Here is a 7,213-nt window from a genome sequence, read left to right as displayed (position 1 = left end):
GTTATGAAATTGTCCTGCTTTTAACACCCTATCACGGATCTAGTTATTGATTGGTAGAAGAAATTAAAGGAAGGTTGCTTTTGTTTGTTAGTATCATTGGTAGATTTTTTATTTTTTTTTTGGCTATAGGCCTAGTAAGATGAAAGTGAATCTTAGGTTTATTTTTCAGGATTCCTAAGAAGAGAACATGCATCAAATAAAATACTTTATAATGTGATATTATGAATAAGATCAATGAAATGTATCAAATATGTCAGTGATGGTTTTCTTGACAATAGATTTTAATTCATGGGAAAATCCTCACCAGCTTGCGTGAAATTAAGTTTTCAGAGGTTAACATAATAGCAATAACAACAAAAATGATGACTAATATTTTGGAGCATTGTATACTGAGTCCTGTGGGATAAGTACTTTATTTTATTTCATCTTTAAAAGATTTTTATTTATCCATTTGACAGAGAGAGAGAGCACAAGCAGGGGGAGTGGCAGGGAGAGGGAGAGGGAGAAGCTGGCTCCCTGCTGAGTAGGGGGCCTAATGGGCTGTGGGACAAGTACTTTCTATGGATGATCTTATTGAAGTCTCATCAAATCACTATGTGATATCATATTCAGTTTCATAAGCGAGGAAACCAGGTTTATCGGTTTTTAGGTAAATCTCTCATGGCCATAAACATTATAAAAGTGGCTAAGACAGGCCATGTTTAAATCGATAATCTGTACCAAACTGTCTCCCTATTGATGGTGCTTCTCTCTAATTGTAGTGGTGAGGACAGCAGTACTTGGAGAAACTTGGAAGCTAATATTCTGAAAGAAGTAGAAAATACACCTGAAAGGATATTTAGAAGCCAACCAGTAGGACCATCATATTTCATTGATAAGGAACATGAGGCACAAATAGTATAATGTTGCATCCATGTTGCTTGGATATATCTCTTACAGATTAAGGGAATTTAGGCCTCCCAATTCCTCAGTTTTCTCATCTATAAAATGGGAATGATAATCACATAACCCTTCTCAAAGAATCCTCTAAAAATTCATTCCCTCCTTATAATATGTATCTACAGTTTTCCTTCTTTCTAAAGTGTAAGAACAAAAGAATTCAGGAAGTGTAAGGGTTAAAAAGAATTACTAAACCATTATCAACATGCATGAGTTTGTATCCTAATTCCCAGAAATGTTAGAATATAGAATAAGGAAGCATCTAGCCAGAAGCATACATAATAAAATAAAAAAATTAGATTCAAATTGTTAGCAGGGGTGAAAGTTTTATATTTTCTTTTCTTTTGGTTTCTTGAGGCTAATTTGCAGAAAACCCAACTTACATTCCACCTCTCCAAACTATATAGTTACTTTCTTGGTTAACGAGTAATGCTGAGTAGGCAGTTCCTGGCATTGCTTTATCCATGTAGTAATGCCAGCGTTGCTTATCTCTGAAATTATATTCCTTTCTTGGTCTCGAGATGGTCACTGGACGTACAGAAATCATGGACACAGTTACAGCAGAAAAAAGGGGGGAGGAAATGGAACCAGTCTCCTCTGTCTCTTTTATTAGGAAAAGCAAAATTCTTCCAAAAAGTCTTCCTAGCACACTTGTGCCACTATCTCATTTGCCAAAACCAAGGCCATCGTGTTTCCAACTAGCCTTCCCATGTAGGCAGGTGATGAAAGATAAAAAATGGCCTAGTCAACAGCATTATTCAGACTTATGATTATTATATGTTGACCGCATTTTTATATTAGCTAATATATCTGTGAATGGAAATGGGTAAACTGCCACTTACATCTGTCACTCATGAAGTATTAAGTTCTAGGACGTATGCTAGGTACTTTATGGTTATTATTTAATACTCAAACACTTTTGAGAAAATAGATGAATAAACAGAGATTCAGAAAGATGAATTCTATTGTAAACATCCTACACATAATATTCTTTGAAACTGGGTCTGACTGACATGAGAGTCTGTGTTTAAAAACATGAAAGAATGAAGGGAGCTGTAGAATAGTAGCCACAGAGCTAGTGAATGCTTATTACATGCCGGGCATCACGAAAGTTAACACATTTAAAAATAAATCTTCACATTTATCATCAGTAATCTTATGAGATATGAAATCAGGGAGGTGGCTATCTTTTTCAAGATTACTTAGCTAAAGATCTGGGAGTTGATATCTAAATCTAAATAGTTTGCTACCAACCACTAAATAATATTATCATTTGCCATCTGTATTTAGGAGAGTGTTGTCTAAGCTCCCAACATAATATATGATGATTCTAGAACGAGTACAGAATATAAAAACCAGGTAGGTGTTGGAAAGGTACAGTTGGGTTTTTCCCCATTTATCTGTTAAAAAGGGTCAGGATAGAGTCCCAGACAGTTTCAGAAGGAAAGGAAATATATGTAAGGTCAGGAATGTCTGGCATAGATATTCTCCTTTACCTGGTGGACTGGAGGAGTGTGATGTTGGAAAAGATAAGGAAGTTCCCTAAAAGCAATTTATTCTACCTTTCTGACAATACTGCCATATGTTCTTTTTGTTGTTGTTGTTAAAGATTTTATTTATTTGACAGAGAGAGGGGTCCTGTGCATGCATGTGCATGTGCATGAACAGGGAGAGGGGCAGAGGGAGACAGAGAGGTCTGCTGAGCAGGGAGCCTGACCTGGAGGCTCCATCCTAGGACCTGGGGATCATGACTTGAGCTGAAGGTAGATGCTTAACCCACTAAGCTACCCAGGCACCCCCATATGTTCTTTATTTAAACTCTTTTTTTAATACAAATAAGACAATAGAAAAAGACAAGCACAACACCTTACGATCAGTATTTCTTCACATTCAGTCATGGCTTTAAAAATCTCTTTGGTGTATTAGAAAATGCCAGAGCCAGCATCTTTATGGAAGTGTGAAAAAGGCAAGTTTAAAGCATTGTCTTTGTTAACTATGAGATATTAGTGTGTACTTAGTCGGGGGCTTATAATGGTCATGTGAGGGTGGAAGGCTGGGAACTACTTTTTCCCCATATAGGTTCTCTATAAAGAGGCTTTCAAGGCTTATATCCCTTCAGAGGTAATAATGAAGGGCTGCGGAAAGGTGCTTCAGCACAGTTCACTGAACAGAGTAAACACAGTCGCCCCATGGATACCAAGTCCATAGGAGGAAAAGCGCGCACAGTAACTAATGGCCACCACCAAAGGGAAAAAATTTTTTTAAAAGGGTGAAATTTTATTGCTAGCACAACTTGGATGACTTTATAAAATGAATTTTGTGCCTCAGGTGTCTGACCTGAACATCTGAATTCTCCTATTTCTCAAGGTGTCTGTCAGTGGATCTACTTATTATTCATTTGGTCCATGCTTATGGATGAACTTGTACCCTCCAGTGATCAGGAAAAGTGACTTGATGCTAATCCCCAGAGAGGTGATAATTAGGCATTTCAAGTCTCTCTGGTTCCCATCAGTCTAATAACCACTCCTTTTTGTATCTTGAGATATTAATACATGATTATATTATAATTTGCAAGATGGTTCTATGTCTTCTTTTTCCTTCTTGCTACAAGACAAACACATACATATTGAATCTCTGTGTTTTTTCAGAATAATTCAAATATTTAAAACTTTGTTCTGAGCTTCTAATAATACTTTTAATAATGGCATGACTTCTTTAATGATAATGATTACAAATCATAGTCATAACTAACACATACGGAGTCATTGCTAAGTGTTAGACTATCTAAATATTTCATAAGCCTAATCTCACTTAGTTTTCTCAACAACCTAATGAAATATGTACACTTTTTTTTTTTGAGCTCAGATCAAGTGTAGAAATCTTCATTGTTGTAAATGTCAAGAGTAAAACCTTTCCATCATGGCTCAGAACTGATTTGTCTTTCATCTACACACATACCTCCTCCACCCTCATCCCAATGTCATTCATTAAGTCATCAGTTATACACTGTCATCTTGGCATACACAGCTACTGACGTAAGTCTTTACTGTTCTAAGTTACCTTTCCTTCTCAGAACTATGGAGATCATGCATCAGGTAGACCAGAAGGGCTTCTGATAATCAAATTTGGGCTATTTTCATCATCAATCCACTTCAGTAAGAGCAGATCTCAGAGAGCACTCATTCTTTTTATTCCACAAATGGGAAGATGATCCCCAAGGAGATATATAACTTGACCAAGATCACACAGCTTATAAACAGAAAACTTACAAGTTTAGAGCCTCAGTATATAAGACAACGCTAGAGAAATTTGATGGTATAGCTAACTGAACTTAAAACTCTTATTTTAAAATTTCAAGGCTCCACTAAATTATAACAGGTTCCTGTTGGGAGACTGGAAATAATTGTGGACATTTCTCCTCACAGTTCCAAGCAATGCTGTTGCATATCTGGGACTCCAGTGAATGTCTGATAGACAAGTATATGAATCAATAATAAAATAGAGAGGAGGGATGCCTGGGTGGCTCAGTTGGTTAAATGTCTGCCTTTGGGATCCCAGGGTACTGGGATTGAATCCCATGTTGGGCTCTTTGCTCAGAAGGGAGTCTGCTTCTCCCTCTCCCTCAGTTCCTCCCCTTGCTTGCGCTCTCTCTCTCAAATAAATAAATAAATAAATAAATAAATAAATAAATAAATAACTTTAAAAATTCAAAAAAATACAGAGGAAAAGCTAATGCCATAGTAATTTAGAATAACTATTTCTTTATTATCTTCAAGCATATTCGAAGTATTAAAGTGAGGGTATCTGTTGATACTATGTAGTATGATTTCAGTGTTTTGCATTGTTGACTATATGTGGATCATCTGTGTTCCATTTTAATTTTTCTATTGAAAATGTGTGATGTGTTTTGTATCACCTTTATCTGGATTTGCCCTGGTGCCTGAGATGCAGGATCACAGTGGTTAGCCGGTAGGAGTTGAGAATGAATTGCCAAAAGCTGTGACACTTTGGCATGTAGATGATTTGAGCTGAAAACTGATTGTTTGTTCAGGCCCAAACACTCAGGAAGAAAATTTGACTTTTCCCTAACTGCCTAAAGGAAGTTAGAGGACCTGCTCCACAAATAGAGTTATCACCGTCGATGGTGAATATACTGCATTTACTCTTCTGTCTTTGAACTTTCATATATGCGGGATTCCTATACATCCAAAATTAACATTGATCTTCTCCTATTAATGTCTCACATCAATTTAGCTTTTAGACCAATCAGAAGAATCTTGAAGGGTAGAGAAAACTTCCTCCTCAACAAGCATATTGAGTAGAAAAGAAAACAAGCATTCACGTGGCAGCAGGATAACTCCTCGGACTGTCTGATTTCTCTATTTGCTTGCTGTTCAGAAGAACACCTTTAAAAAAAAAAAAAGATTTTATTTATTTACTTGAGGTAGAAAGAGAGAGAAAGAGCACAGCAGGAGTAGCTGCAGAGTGAGAGGAAGAAGCAGACTCCCTGCTGAGCAGGGAACCTAATTCAGGACTCGATCCCAGGACCCTGAGATCATGACCTGAGCCAAAGGGAGACACTTAACCCACTGAGCCACCCAGGGGCCCCCAGAACAGCTCTATGAAACTGCTCCTCATGCAATTTTTCTTGCTTCGGGAAATCAGATCGTGGTTCCGATCTAACAGTGTGGCTTTCACACAAACTTTGGGCTATCTTGGCAGTGTTCCCATGTGTAGATCATTGAGAATTGACTAAAATATATACATTTTCCTTTATGGTAATCAATAGCAATATGGTTGTAAAGAAAATTAAGTTGCTTTCTCCTTGAGGTGTGAAAAAATTGAATTTATAAAACTGTGGTGTCAAATTCTGTGGGAAAAAAAATAACACTACAACACTGATTCTATCACTCCATTTGTTCTTCATTATCTGAAGTCTAAATTCACATCTTCCAAGCCCTAGTCCCAACATTATTATCATCCTTAAATCCCACTTCTTACATACATATGCTATGCAAGGCCAAACTGGACTATAATAATTTCCTGGACATTCACTATATTTTCAGTTCTTCCTCTCTGTAGGCATTTTCTGACCACCCTACCAAAAATATCATCCTTTATTATTTTTTATCTCCTTGCTATCTTTTTTCTTCTTGACCCTGCTTTCTTTTTTTTTTTCCCTATAGCACTGACATTATATGATATATTTGCTTATTTCTGCCATTTAGCACCTGGAAGACTGCTCAATCAGTATTTGTTGAATGAATGAATAATTTTCTAAACCATCAAGTAACTTCAATTCTCCAAATTGAAAAAAAAAACACCTCATTTTTCAGGAGCTTTAGAGTGGTATGGTGGGTCAGTTCGTACTTAGCAGGCTTTGCAGTTTAAGAAGGTTTTCGTTTGTTGTTGTTGTTTTTTAATTTTATTCAGAAATGACTGGGTCTATTAGGGAAACTTACCACCAGTTTTAACAAATTGACCACCATCAATTCCAGGAAGTTTTATACAGTTTCTTGTACCTAACAAGGATTTTTGGTCACTTACTGCCATGCTGTCAAAGAAAGCCAGATGTGGCTTGAATGGGAATGAAACTCTCTGGTATATTATTTACACTCTGTTTTTATTTTGCCCATCGGTGGTGGCCTGTGATGACTAAGTAGCATTATGTACCAGTGGGAAGTTGCAGACCTATTGCTATAGCAGCCAAGAGTCTTTATATCTATTTGGGATTTCGATGAAGTGTTTCCTTAAAACTGAATTAAGCCAGTTAGAGATAGCATTATTTTTTCAAATTAAAAAAATCCTACAAAGAATTAAAAGAACAGTATAATTGGTACGCATATATCTTTCCCTTAGAAGTTCTAATTTTTATCAGTTTGTCACATTTGCTCTAAAATTTCTATCAATATATACATTTTAAATTTATACCTTTTTTGCTGAGATATTTGAAATTAAGTTGCAAACAATGATATTTTACTGTAAATATTTCAATATGTATTTCATGAGAACAAGGACTTCTTTTTATATGAACACAATATCATTTTCATATTTAGGAAATTGCATTTTAACACAATTATATCTAATATACAGTTTCATTCAAATTTCTCCCTTTGTCCCAGCCATGTGTGTTCTTTTTAATTGTGTGAATGTGGCTTTTATTATTTGTTAGTTTGCAACTAATCAAGGATCTCAGTTTGCATTTAGTTGTCATGTTTCTTCTTCTTCCTTTTACCTTCTTTTTTTTTTTTTGAGATTTTATTTATTAATTTGG

At 36.0% G+C, this 7,213-nt stretch overlaps 2 non-coding genes across 2 annotated transcripts; both read right to left on the bottom strand.

The window, feature by feature from the left end:
* Window positions 1–3,795: 3,795 nt before the first annotated feature.
* Window positions 3,796–3,865, bottom strand: LOC121475370. Its single transcript, XR_005983735.1, has one exon. It is a non-coding gene; the product is annotated as a small nucleolar RNA U2-30 (small nucleolar RNA).
* Window positions 3,866–4,006: 141 nt separating this feature from the next.
* Window positions 4,007–4,087, bottom strand: LOC121475376. The gene has a single exon (XR_005983740.1). It is a non-coding gene; the product is annotated as a small nucleolar RNA U2-19 (small nucleolar RNA).
* Between the last annotated feature and the right edge of the window lie 3,126 nt (window positions 4,088–7,213).

Source organism: Vulpes lagopus, chromosome 1 (assembly GCF_018345385.1).
Source record: "Vulpes lagopus strain Blue_001 chromosome 1, ASM1834538v1, whole genome shotgun sequence".
NCBI lineage: Eukaryota > Metazoa > Chordata > Mammalia > Carnivora > Canidae > Vulpes > Vulpes lagopus.
This window is presented reverse-complemented; position numbering and strand designations above follow the sequence as displayed.